General features: G+C 41.8%; 1 pseudogene; it reads right to left on the bottom strand.

Annotated features, from left to right (window-relative positions):
* Nucleotides 1-5,840: 5,840 nt before the first annotated feature.
* Nucleotides 5,841-12,528, bottom strand: LOC141489309 (ATP synthase F(1) complex catalytic subunit beta, mitochondrial pseudogene; annotated as a pseudogene).
* Nucleotides 12,529-14,506: the final 1,978 nt, after the last annotated feature.

Here is a 14,506-nt window from a genome sequence, read left to right on the forward strand (position 1 = left end):
GGCTCCATAGCCCAGAGTGATTAAAATGGTTTTTATTAGGATATCTTAACAAAATAGCACACCTCTCATGGTGGGAGAGAAGGGCAGGGAAATCCCAACATACAAGCTCTTTTAGGCACTTTGAAAGACTTTGTTCCTGCCCCATTCATGCCAAGCATAGGCTGGGGTCACTAATCTGATACATTGGTTCCTATGTTTCCCCACCCTGCTCTTTATACTAAAGAGCAAGAACAGATGGATCTCTTTGAGCATGTGCAAAGGAGAAGGTCAAGTTTCGGTTACTCTTGACCAGTTAAGGACTAGTTTCTTCTAATCTAGTTTGTCATTTTTGGAATGGGAGTAGAACTCTCTCAGCTTTGTGATTGACTGGGGCCATTCCCCCCTTTGTAATGGATTTCAAAGGGGCCCCCCTCTACACCCTGTGAAGACCAACAACGCCCTTCATTTCTCACTGAAAGCTAGATGGCAAAATGGATAGTCAGGAGGACCTAAATTCAAATTTGGCCTCAGACACTTATTACCAGTGTGACCCTGAACAAGTCACTTAAGCCTGTTTGCCTCCCTCATCTATAAAAAGAGCTGGAGAAGGAAATATCTTTGCCACAAAAACCCCCAAGTGGTATCATAGAGTAAGACATGACTGAAATGACAAATAGCAAGATAAATATTTGTGATGAGAAGGAAATATCTCCAAACCTAAATGAAAAAGAGAGATTTATAGAGTTCAATGAGCAATGGATCTGCAGTCTGTAGACAAGGATTTAAATTCCACCTCTGCCTTTTGCTGCCTGAAACCCTACTCAAGTCAATCAATCAATCAATCAATCAATATTAAGCATCTACTACAGTGGCACTGTGCTAACAGCTGGGGATTCAAAAAGAGGCAAAAAAAAAAATAGTCCCTGCCCTTAGGGAGCTTACAGTCTAATAAAGTAGAGAACATGTGGACAAATATATACAAAGCAAGCTATATACGGGTAAATAGTAAATAATTAAAAGAGGGAAAGCATTAGAATTGAAGGGAGTTAAGGGAGGCTTCCTTTAGAGGCTGGGATTTTAGCTGGGATTTAAGGGAAGCCCTTGGAAGGTCAGTAATTAGAATGGAGGGGGGGAAGGGGATACAGTACTTATTTTTTTTTTGCAACAATCAGGAGACCCTTTGTCACTGGATTGAAGAATGAGATTTCTAGCCTTAGATCTAATGAATAACTGAAGATGCACAATATCTCTCTCCTTTGGCTCCTATCCCTGAATCCTTGTTACAACCCTCAGCTATTGAGGGAGAAAAATAGGCATTTTCTCAGCAGCTCCCAGAAAGAAAAAAATTCTCTCTTCTGGTTGCAGCAGATTTCTAAAACATCTTCAAATAGGAAAATTCTGATTGTAGAGGCTTCAGATTAAGTAAACCCAGGTTCTCCTAATGCCTTTATGTTTATTTTCTCCTTAAAACAAATCAAAAGACCTGGACCCAGAACGCAAAAATCAATGAGACAGCAATTACCAGTACTCTTTCTGACCATACTTATTAACAACCATTATTATAAAATGGAACACAATCTGTAGAAATATTTTTGAATCCTGTAAGAATGCTTATGTAGCATCTACATGAAACAGAATACCTCAAAAGTCATTGATTGGTTATTTTTAATCCTATAAATAGATTACATAAAGGTCTAACAAAGATCAACAAGACTATAGAGGACTGCAAAATTTATATTTACCTTGAAGACAATATGGAAACAAATTTAAGGGATTTTTACCCTTATTTCATTTATATGTAATTGAAGATTAATCTAGATTTTTTTTTTATCCAGCATAGTGCAAACCTTCTGTTTTCCTCCAGCTTCCCCAAGAATTAGTAGGAACAACTCTAGGTCTTGTTTACAATGAGATTTTCTTTTTTCCTTTTTTTCTTCCATTTCAATGTGCTTTTTGCTTCCATGCTGCAACCATGCGGATCAAGGTAGATGAGTCACAGTAATTAAATGATTGCACTGCCTCAGTGAGCTGTGATTTGGAAAGGATGAAAGCTTAATTTTTTCCATCAACAAAGCCAATTTCAGCCAAGATGCTCTCCTGAGTGCCACCCGCATTAAAAAAAAAATGACATGTTTAAAGTAATCAACACTGGAGGAAATTTAAACCCATCATCACAGTAACACGGATGGATTATAAATTTACGTGGCATTTATGACTCCCACAAAAAGCAAGTTCCAAATGTAGCAGGGAACCATTGGGCAAGCAGAGCCTTGCAGATGGAAAAACACCCACTGGTGAGTGCAAGCAGATAGGGTTCTAATAAATTAGAGTAAATGACGGCAGACCCGAATTTACTATTGCTTATCTGTTAAATCTACCAGGGAAGGCAAGTTGGTTCTAATCGTCAAACTCGATGCTTTCTCTAAGAAACAGGCACTTAGAGCAATTAGGAGAGATGCAGGCGAAACAGCTCCCCATTGATGAAATGACAGACAGCACCCAGACCCAATATGCATAATGAGTGGCTGCGGATTTTAATGGATGAAGGCTCAGAAACTAATGGACGTTTAATGCACAAGGCAAGCCTTGCCCGGGAGATGACAGGTTTCTGAAAAGAGCTTTTCCCACTGCTAAAGCAGTTGTAGTTCTGTGTGGTGCAGAGGAGCACGTTTTCATTTAACTGAAGGAGAGTATGTCCTTGCTTTCCCCTTGGATATTTCCAAGTCTTAGTCAGGAATAGAACAGTTTACCCTGTTGACTCATCTGGTGCTAAAAGCTCTAAGTTTAACCTCCTACTGTGGGGAGCCAGTCCACTGAATGCCAATCCCTTCCTTCCACCCCCTCACCCCAATAACTGTTTCCCTACAGAATGACTCAAGAGATCCCAAGTGTCAGTCCTAAGTCTTTTTAGTGCAGGTAAACAGGTGACCGGAGTTTTAATCTTATATATTTCTGCATAGAGGTTATACAGTTTTACATGCTGCCAAATATTTGAAAGGATAATGGGATCTATGATTTCACTGATATAGGAAACTAAGGAAATTTCTACTATAGATCTGAGTTCTTAGCCTGGGGTTCATGAACTTTGTTGTTTTTTTAAAGCTATATTTTGATAACTATTTAAATATTATTTATTTCCTTTGTAATCTTATGTATTTTATGTATTTAAAAATATTTCTGAGGTGGAATTCATAGACTTCATCAGACTGTCAAAGGGGTAAGGTAAAGAGACCCATCCTCTATAGACAGTACAACTGATCTTTAATTTATGGTCTTAGAAGTTTACCTGGATTAATGTTTCATGACTACATTTTTAGGTTATGTCAAATAACTTGATTTCTCAATATTTGGAATTGGGAAGGGAGGAAGGAAAAGAATTCGGAGCTCAAAGTTTTAAAAGTGAATGTTTTTGCGTGTAACTGGGAAAAATAAAATTTAAAAAAAATTTTAAAAATTTAAAAATTTACCTGGGAGTATAGAGAGGTTCTCATAGAGCAAAGATGTAAGCCACAGGATTCACATTCAAAGTTTTTTTGACTTCAAGTTTCCTTTAGACACATCTCATTTGAAATGTCAACAAAAAATGAGTACAAATAGCGATTGTAATGGACAGATAGATATCCCGTATCTCTAACTCTTGGAGATACTTATCTTTTTTTATTTACTTTAAAAAAAGACAACTCCATGAATACAGTGGATAGAGTAATAAGCCTGCAGTTAGGAAAACAATTTCCTGAGTTCAAATCTGGCCTCAGACATTAACTATATGTCCCACTCCTGTTTTTTAGCTTTGTCACAGCTTTTTCTTTTCTTTTTTTTTGTATTAAGCTAACCGACTTTAATTCTGCTTTTATTCTTGACCAAGGAGAATGATCTTGGGCCAGAAAAAAAGTGATTAATAGGGAGTTGAAACACAAGACAAGTAGGAAGATTATAAGACAATACCCAAGTCTAATTAATAAGTATGTCACTGGACCAAGAATTGCTGCTTTTCACGGTGCTGAAAGATCTACTGGCTATGATAGTAGAAGCTTTATCCCTGATCTTGATTGGGGTTAATAATCTTTAATCTTGGAGCGCATAAAACTGCTTGATGACTGAAGAAAGACAATTTTTTTCAATTTCCAATGGTCTCAAATGTCTGAATTTATCAAATTTTAATGTCTCAATTTCCAAAATTTTTATCTGGAAACAATAGACCAACAGATTTGACTTTGAATCCAGGCCAAACATGAAAAAAAAAGCATTGACAGTGAATTTCTGGGGGAAAATATGATGATCCCAAAGAACCAACATCAAGAATGTCACACTAAATTAATATCATTTATCACTTTTATATATTTTTTCCAACTACATGAAATGGTAGTTTTAACCATTTTTTTTTGCAAGGTTAAGAGTTTTACATTTTTCTCCCTCCTTCCCTTCTTTCCCCTTTCCCCCTTACAGAAAGCAATCTGATATAGGCTCTATATTTATAACTATGCTAAAAAATAGATCCATATTGATCATGTTATGAGAGAAGAATCAAATGCAAATGGAAGGAAGAAAGTATGAGAGAGGGGAAATGACAATACATATGACAGCTTTTCATAATTGAGATAATAAGCTTTGGTCTTCATTTAAACTCTACAATTCCTTTTCTGAATATGGATAGTATTTTTCATCATAAATCTTTTAAAATTGTCTTTGATTATTATACTGCCAAAATAAACAAGTCCATCATAATTGATCATCACCCCATGGTGTTATTAGTGTATATAATGTTCTTCTGCTTCTGTTCATTTCACTCTGCATCAATTCATGCAAGTCTTTACAGGCTTTTCTGAAATCCTATCCTTCATGATTTCTTCTTTTCTTTTTTTCCTTTTTTTAAAAAAATTTTTATTTATTTTGAGTTTTACAATTTTCCCCCAATCTTACTTCCCTCCCCCCCACCCCCCCCCACAGAAAGCAATTTGTCAGTCTTTACAATTGCTTCCATGTTGTACATTGATCCAAATTGAGTGTGATGAGAGAGAAATAATCTCCTTAAGGAAGAAACATACAGTATAAGAGATAACAAGATCAGACAGTAAGATATCTGTTTTTTTCTAAATTAAAGGGAATAGCCTTGAACTTTGTTCAAACTCCATGGTTCTTTATCTGGATATAGATGGCATTCTCCACTGCAGACAGCCCAAAATTGTCCCTGATTGTTGCACTGATGGAATAAGCAAGTCCATCAGAGTTGATCATCACCCCCACACTGCTGTTAGGGTGTACAGTGTTTTTTCTGGTTCTGCTCATCTTGCTCAGCATCAGTTCATGCAAATCCCTCCAGGTTTCCCTGAATTCCCATCCCTCCTAGTCTAATAGAACAATAATGTTCCATGACATACATATACCAGTTTGCTAAGCCATTCCCCAATTGAAGGACATTTACTTGATTTCTATTTCTTTGCCACCACAAATAGGGCTGCTATGAGTATTTTTGTACAAGTGATGTTTTTACCCTTGTTCATCATTTCTTCAGGGTATAGACCCAGTAGTGATATTTCTGTCACAGCTTTTTCAATGAGTCTTACCACATAGAAGGTTTGGGAATTGATCACACTGATTTGCCAAGATCTGTTGGAATGGTTTGATGTTTCTTTCAGGAATACCAACTTTCCCATATATTCTTTAAATATCTCAGCAACCTAGAATGACTGTAACAATAAATACTGAATTTTCTGGGAATAAGTAAGTATTGTTTTCTTTAGACTCATGCATACCAAGGATTCTAAGGATGTCCTACAGGATCTTTCATATGCTATAGGCAGCATCATAGTGCTCATTCCCATTTAAGTGGGCAAAGGTGATGTCAGGAGGGGGACTTAATATTATCTGCAGACACATAAGATGGCTTGCACAGAGATGATAGAGCCCTTCTTGGTTGCTCTAATTCTTTCCTGCATGATGCTAATAGCAGTGGCCAAAGCAGGCTGGTAACCCATAGCAGAGGTGATTCTGTCTAGTAAAGCAGATACGTCAGAACCAAAGTGAATTAATTAGAAGATATTATCAATAGAAAACTATATATTTTAACCTTCTTGGTTCCTGAAGTTCATCCACAATGAGGCTAGTCAAGGTTACCTGGACCCATACACCCAGTAATTCATTCATCTGGCTATATATGGATGCTACATTAGAAGTAACACCCTTTTGATTGATGACACCAGGCTCAGTCCCCTCATGGTATAAGTCATGGTCCTCTTGGGTTCATTAGCAAACACAGAATAACCATCATGGACCTTAGCAATATTGTTAACTACATAAGCAATATGGCCTTACTCATCATAGTTCTACTAAACAGACCAATTTTGGCACCCTTTGCATAGGAGCTTAAAAGATCCACAATTCTGATGCCAGTGACTAAGAATTCTTGCTTCATGGTCATCTCTATGAACTCAGAAACCTCAGTATAAATAGCAGCAAACTGTTTGGTTTTGATTAGGCCTCTTTCATTGATAGAGGATTTCTGTCCAATCACATTCATGACTCTTTCCAGTGTCTCAGGCCCCACAAGAATTTTAATACGGCCATTAAAATCCAAGGTCTTCTGATTCTCACAATCTTTCAGTATCCACAGCAATGGTCTGGACTTTGCTCTCAGTTAGATATTGGATGACCTCCAGATCCAGCTTGATTTCCCTGCCCTACACTTCAAAGGCACTGAAGATGGAAGGGACCCCTTGTCAAACCACAATCCCAATGACAGACAAGATGCACTCTCGAGGGGCGGCTAGGTGGCGCAGTGGATAGAGCACCAGCCCTGGAGTCAGGAGTACCTGAGCTCAAATCCAGCCTCACACATTTAATAATTACCTAGCTGTGTGGCCTTGGGCAAGCCACTTAACCCCATTGCCTAGCAAAAAAACTTAAAAAAAAAGATGTACTCTCGGAGGCACTGCCCTTGCAGGGGGATATCTGAGCCATTTGTCACAAAGTCTGAGCTGGGCTACATAAGGAGCCCTTAGAACCTCACTGACAAAATCTGGAAAGAGATTGAGTCATTTGACTTTCTTTTTCTTTTTTTTTTTTTTTTGGTTTTTGCAAGACAATGGAGTTAAGTGACTTGCCACACAGCTAAGTAAATATTAAGTGTCTGAGGTTGGATTTTAATTCAAGAGCCAATTGATTTTTCATAAAGAAATAAAGATTATATGTATTCTCATCACAAAACACTGTGACTATTTAGCCAAACTGTCTGTTTTCAGTCAGGATTCTCAGGACAATTGATTGTTGTCTTTTATCCATTTATTATAATGTTACATTATAGGTTCTAATGTCAGTCTGGACATATGTGGTGTTGTCCATCACATATTCCAGTTCAGTCCCCACTTCCAGTCACTCTTCTTCTATCAAATGACTGAAAAAATGAAAAAATTTTTTTAAGAATTTAGTATGGGTCAAGCATTGTTTTAAGCCCTGGAAATACAGATACAAAAAATGCCTCTCAAGGAATTCACATTCTAGTTGTAGGAGATGGCACATGAAAAGGTAGGGTGATCAGGGTATTTTGGTTAGAAATGTTGCAAGATGGTGAATGGATTCAGAGTCACAGAACTGTAGGAGAGTTGATTGGCATGTCCTTTCTATTAGGCCTGATATGGTCCCCAAACTGCAAAGTTTAGGGGGAGAGAAGAGAGAAGGGAGAAATTCAGAGAGGCAATCTGTTGAAGAGATGGCTAGATGATTGGAGTCAGTTTGGCCTACTGGAGTGGACTGTGTTAAGGATACACTAATCAAGGGGTGGAGCCAAGATGGGGATGGGAAGAGATATTCCCTTAGGTGCTCTTTCTCAAAACTTATGAAATAAGGACTATAACTAAATTTTTGAGAGACAGAAGCCACAGAAAGATCCAGTGAGGCAGTTCTTCAGCCCAAGGTAACCAGGAAAATAACAGAAAAACTCCTCTCCACGAGGTTAGAGGGGTTGGCCTGCCAGAGTGAAGGAACTTCAGCCTCCTAGAGGCAGCCCCAGGGTGCTGGGAGCTATGGCTCATGGCAGCAGGACCAGTTTCCTGACCTACACCCTGGGGAGCACTGGGTACAACTTGGAAGATCAGCAGGGGGACCTCCGCCCAGCCCTCAGGGCACTCAGCGAGCAGCATGACCATGGCAGCTCAGATCCAGGAACTGGAAGCAGGCAGAGCCAGGGAGCAGGAACCCACAGGAAACTCAGCCTTGAGTACTCAGCCTAGGTAGGGGAGTGGAAAAGACTTACGAGGTCTGTTGTCTGTCCCTGGAACAGGACTCTGGGGCTCTGACCACATTCAGATGCTGATCATAGTCTAGACCCCCCATAAAACAGCAGGGCCCCCCACCTCAACCCCGTGGCAGAGGGGTGCGCTTGTGGTCGTTCACAGACCAGGAGGGAGGACACAGCTTCACACACTGAGATCCTTGGTGGAGGGGTGTCCCAATAATACTCAAAAGCTCAGGAAGCACCCCAAGACCAGGCACAGGCTGGGGAAATGAGTAAATAGAGAAAAAAGAGGAGCACCATTGAGAAATACTTTGTCTATGATCCCAAGAAGGATCAAAATACTCAATCTGAAGATGAGGGAATCCAAGCTCCTGCATCTAAAGACTCCAAGAAAAAAGGGAAATTGGGCTGAGGCTATGACAGAGCTCAAAAAAGGTTTTTGAAAAACAAGTGAGGGAGATAGAAGAAAAATTGGGAAAAGAAATGAGAGAGATGCAGGAAAAACATGAAAAAGAAGTCAGCAGCTTAGTCAATGAGATCCAAAAAAATGCTGAAGAAAATCGCATGTTATAAACCAGCTTAGGCCAAATGTATAAAACAGTTCAAAAAGTTATTGAGGCACAGAATGCTTTAAAAAGCAGAATTGGCCAGATGGAAAAAGAGATAAAAAAAAACTTTGAGAAAAATTTCAGATCTAGACTAGAACTGAAGGAAGCTGCTGACTTTACAAGAAGTCAGGACACAATCCTCCAAAACCAAAAGAATGAAAAATTATAAGAAAATGTGAAACATATCATTGAAAAAAACAACTGATATGGAAAACAGATTCACGAAAGATAATTTAAAAATTATTTGGATACCTGAAAGTCATGATCAGAAAAAGAGCCTTGACATCATTTTTAAAGAATTCCTACAGGAAAATTTCCCAGATATCCTAGAAGCAGAGGGCAAAATAGAAATTGAGAGAATCCACCTATCTCCCCTGGAGATTAAAAAAAAAACCCAGGAATATTATAGCCAAATTCCAGAACTCCCAAGTCAAAGAGAAAATATTACAAGCAGCCAGAAGGACACAATTCAAATATTGTGGAGCTGTAGTCAGGATCACACAGGACTTAGCAGCAACTACATTAAAGGTTCATAGGGCTTGGAATATAATATCCCGGAAGACAAAAGAGCTTGGAATGCAACCGAGAATCAACTACCCAGCAAAACTGAACGTCCTCTTCCAGGGAAAAAGATGGACTTTCAATGAACCAGGGGAATTTCAAAGTTCCTGTTGGAATGGCCAGAGCTGAACAGAAAGTTTGATCTTTGGGTACAGGACTCAGGTGAAGCATAGAGAGAGGAGGAGAAGGGTAAAATATGAGAGACTTAATGATGATGAACTACATGATTTCCTGCATAGACAAACAATACTGATAATACTCATAGGAAACTTCTCATTTAATAGAGCAGGTAGAAGGAGCTTTTTGAAGATATGTATTGTAAAAATGGAGTCAATGGCTAAAAGGGAAATGTAATGAGAGTAAGAGAAAGGAGAGGTAGAACATGCTAAGATAATTCATTATAAGTTTTTTTTTATTACAATGAGCTACTGCAGTGATTTGGAAGCGGGGGAAGGTGAGGGGAAATGAGGGAACCTTCACTCTCATCAGAGGTGGTTCAGAGAGGAAACAGCATATATACTCAATGGGGTATAGACATCTAGAATAAGAAGGAGAGAAGGGGGACAGGGCGATGGGGGGAGGATGTGAGTGATGGAGAAGAGGGTGGACCATGGAGGACAGTGGTCAATTATAACCTATATATTCCTTGCAAGGGGCTGGAATTGGATGGCCTGTCTGGGACCACAGGGCTGGGTGGTTGCTGGGCCTTAGGGATGGTATATGGGCTTGAGGCTTCTTAGCCCCAGGGACAGTGATTAGTCTACTGTGTCACTCAGCTACCCTACTGCCCCGACCCGCGGGGCAGAAAAGTGGAGTGTCGAGGAGGACCCAGCCTGAAATGGAATGGGTGAGAATAAGGAGAGTGAGACCCAAGGATGGTGGATAGGGTCTGAGTTTATTTTAGAAAATACATGCTTATATTGTAGAGAAGGAACAAGGGGATTAGCTTAGGGGTGGAGTTGGTATGCCTTGGCCTGAGAGAAGGGATAGTCTGTGGTCAGTTTATTCTTGATAATGGAGGGTGACTTTCCTTTATCTTGGCCCTTGGTACACCTGGAAATTTGTTTGCTCGTTTTATCTTATCTGACAGGGGGCTTCTTGGCTCCTGGTATGTCTGGGATTTGTTTGCTCTTTTTATGGGGGCTTCTTGGCCCCTGGCATATCTGGAATTTGTTTGCTCTTTTTATGGGGGCTTCTTGGCCCCTGGCATGTCCGGAATTTGTTTGCTCTTTTTATGGGGGCTTCTTGGCCCCTGGCATGTCCCCCATTTTTGTATTAAATTTATGGGCAGGATCCCTGTCTTAGGCTATGCAACTTGTTTTTCATGCTTGGTATCCGTGACCAGGAGGGGACCTTAGCGAGGTCCTTGTTATCTCCTGTAGGATCTGATGTTCCCAAGTCATGGAGTTGCACTAAATCCCGTCATTGGGTATCACTGCAGCCCTTAGGGGGTGCCTTTCCTTGAGCAGATGCGCGCATACCAAGGTGGGCGAGGTGTAAGAGCAGCGAACCTCAAGGGTTCCATTTGGAGGTCCTCACAGGACCCTTGGCTTTTCAATTGGTGGTATAAGACCGAAACTGGTTTTCCAAGGGCTGAGTCAATTTGGGATTTGATAAAGTTGGTCAGTCTCCTGAAGGCCCATGGTCCAAAAGAAATTAGAATTAGGAAGCCAATTAATGGGCCTAGAAGGCTTGGGAGCAGAGTAGAGAGCCAGGGGGATGTGGAAAACCAATTTTTATACCATCCCTCACCTTTCTCTCTCTCCCTTTTTCTTTTTTCCAGGTTATCCTTAACCCTTTGCAGACTGTCTTCTACCAGGCCAAGTTTATCCTTAAAAAAACAGCATTCTTCCTTTAGTGCCGCGCAGAGTCCCCCCTGTTGTAAAAATAACAAATCAAGACCGCGTCTATTTTGTAATGCTACTTCAGCTAGAGAGGCAACAGAATCTTTTAGGTGTTTTAACCCTGCTTGAAGTTCTGAGAGATCCTTATCAATAGCAGAGCTAAGCTGGGTGTACTGTGCATTGGAGGAAACTAAGGAGGCAATACCTGTACCAGAGCCAACAAACCCAAGTCCAATCAGGACTGCGAGTGTAACTGCTGTTAGGGGTTCTCTTTTGTCTCTGATAAGGGTACACCTTCCATGTTCCCAAAATTGGAGGAATTCCTCCGGGTAGTGGACAGTTAGGTGAGGAAAAAGGGAGACAAGGACACAATAGTCCTTTTTCTCAAGGAATTGTTTGGTGTCCACAAAGGTGGTTAGTCCTGAGGAGCAGGCAAGATAGGTATTAGGAGGGGCTACAGCATATCTATAGGAAGTATTAATAAGGGTACTTTGGTTACATACTGTGTCTAGCTGAAGAGGGGGGAGCATTTGCGGGCCAAGGAGACAATTTCCCTGACTGGAGATTTTTGCAAGAGTGAGGCCTTGGGATTCCCCAGTGCCCCATCTGAGATCATCTGTTCTGTTGGAGTATGTGATGTTCCCGAATTGAGCAATACCTTCATAGAAGGGTGGGGAAGAGGAATAGCAGATCCAGCATTCTTCCAATGAAGAATTCTGTATCTGGGTCAAAGCTTGCACAGAGGCATTAATGAGGGTAAGTATGATATGGGCAGTAGAGGGACCGCTAGCCTGGAGAGTGGGTCTATAAGGGACGGTGTCAAGGGAGACAGGGGTGCTGGGAGTAGGTTGGTCCAAGGGTCTGGTATTATAGATGTTAGCATTAGGCCCAATGGCCACCGGTTGGGAGGGTGTGGGGATGGTTTGGGTGAGTTTGATGGTGAATATAGTTCCAGGGTCATATTTAGACTTATATAATCGGAGTCCCCAGGTATATCCCCTTTCCCATCCGCGTGCCTCTTTCCCTTTCGCAGTAAACTGAATTTCCAGGGGGTTGCACCATTGGTTGTTAGTCTGGCAAGAATTCTGAGTGAGGCTATAGTTGGCGGCGACTGTTATAAAGTCTGTTTCTGAGTGTTTTATCCAGTACCCAGTACCTGTTGTTTCACAACCCCACTGTTTGCAGAAATAATCTGCCGGTCGGCCGCAACGTGGGTGGGTCCGTGCATATCCGGGGCATACATAGAAGGATAGGCTGGCAAGCTTTCCTCTTCGGTCTTTAGTGAGGCATCCAGTGGGTCCCGCATATGGGCCCCACATCACACTCCATCCTGAATCGTATTGCGAGAGTTGACAAAGGTCGGGGTATAGAGGGGGCCATGGGGTGGTTGAATCTACTTTAGATGTGCTCCAAACACGGGAGCCTCAGGAGTCTTCAACGGACCAGGTATAGTTGAGTAGTCTGTATGAGCAGGATAGCGGTAAGAGCAGGCATAAGACGAGGGCCTTCATGCTGGATCCCTTATCTACAAGAGAGCACAGAGGGAGATTTCTCAGGGGGTTCCCTGGGTGGATTATGTAGTTTTACTAGACGCTCGGGCAGCCATCTAGCATTTTGAGCTGATGAATCATAAATACAGGCATGTCCTTTACCCCAGATAAGTACTGGGTCAGGTCCTTGCCATTTGTTGGAGATGGGATCTCTCCACATGGCCTGTGCATAGTTGTGTTCAGTAGTGGGATGCCAAAGGCGATCTGCTGCAGATTTGGCATTAGCATCAAGGGAGAGGAAATTGAGGACAAAGAGGGCATGGTTAAGAATGGTTTTAGCATTATTAATCTTGGGGTAGAGTGTCTCTGACCCTTTCTGTAATTTAGTAATCATGTTTTTGAGCGTTTGGTGGGCTCTTTCTACAATGCCCTGTCCTTGAGGGTTATAAGGAATTCCTGTAATATGTTTGATACCCAAACTCTGACAGAAGTTACGGAAGGAGGCGCTTGCATATCCGGGACCATTGTCTGTTTTAATGATCTTAGGGTTGGGGAGTGTGGCCAAGGTGGCCAGAACATGGTTAATAACATGGCGGGTAGCTTCACCGCTCTGGGGGGTGGCAAAAATAAACCCACTGAAGGTGTCGATAGAAACATGGATGTACTTAAGCTTTCCAAAAGGTGCATAGTGGGTGACATCCATCTGCCAGACTTCACCAGGAACCAACCCCCGGGGATTGACTCCGAGGTGTGGCTCTGGGAGCAGGACAAGACACCCTGGGCACTGTTTGACAATTTGTCTTGCTTGTTCCCTGGTTATGCCAAATTTAAGCCTGAGTGTCTGTGAGTTTAGGTGGTGCAGCTTGTGGGCCCGCGTGGCAGCCTCTAGGGGACACAGCAACACAGGCTCATAAGCTACCCCACAGAAACCTGTTCCTTTTCCTAAAAATGGGTCTTGAGTTGCCCGGTCCACTTGTGCGTTCCCTTCTGTCAGGGGGCCTGGGAGGTCAGAATGGGCACGAATATGACCAATGAAAAAGGGTTGACTTCTGGAAAGTATGAGCAACTGTAACTTGGCAAAGAGAGGGGAGGCATTGGTAGATGGTCGTATATAAGGGACAGTTTCTAAAAGGGGTACCGAGTGGGCAACGTAGGCACTATCTGTGTACAGATTTAAAGGATCAGGGACTGCCTCAAAAGCCCAGATGATCGCAGCAAGCTCTACAAGTTGTGCTGAGGTGTATGGGAAGGTGAGGGAGGTGATCTTCCCATTTACGCTCACTGCGGCTTTCCCAGATGCTGAGCCATCTGTGAAGATGAGATGGGCCTCCTTGAGGGGTGTCCTTTTAGTTATTTTGGGGAAGACTACAGGTGTTATTTGCAGGAACTGAATAAGTTTGTCAGGGGGGTAGTGATTGTCTATGACTCCCGGGAATGAGATACAGCTCACAGCCCAGTCATCATCGTTCAATAGGAGCCAATTTATTTGTGATGCTGTGTATGGGCAAATGATGCGATCAGGTTCTTTGCCAAAGAGTCTTACTGCAGCTTCTCTTCCTCCTTTAAGGAGGTCAGCAGTGAGGTGTGGGTATGATGGGAGAATTTTGGTGGGGGTGGCTGGCATGTGTATCCAAAAAAGTGGATGATTTTGCCAAAGCAGGCCAGTGGGAGAGAGATTTGTGGAAAAGAGCAAAAGCCAGAGAGGCTTTTCAGGGCTATAATATCCTATGTGTTGGTTTTTTATGGCTTGCTCGACTAGCATCAGGGCTGAGCGGGCTTCTGGTGTCAAGGAGC

Source organism: Macrotis lagotis, chromosome 5 (assembly GCF_037893015.1).
Source record: "Macrotis lagotis isolate mMagLag1 chromosome 5, bilby.v1.9.chrom.fasta, whole genome shotgun sequence".
NCBI classification, from domain to species: domain Eukaryota; kingdom Metazoa; phylum Chordata; class Mammalia; order Peramelemorphia; family Peramelidae; genus Macrotis; species Macrotis lagotis.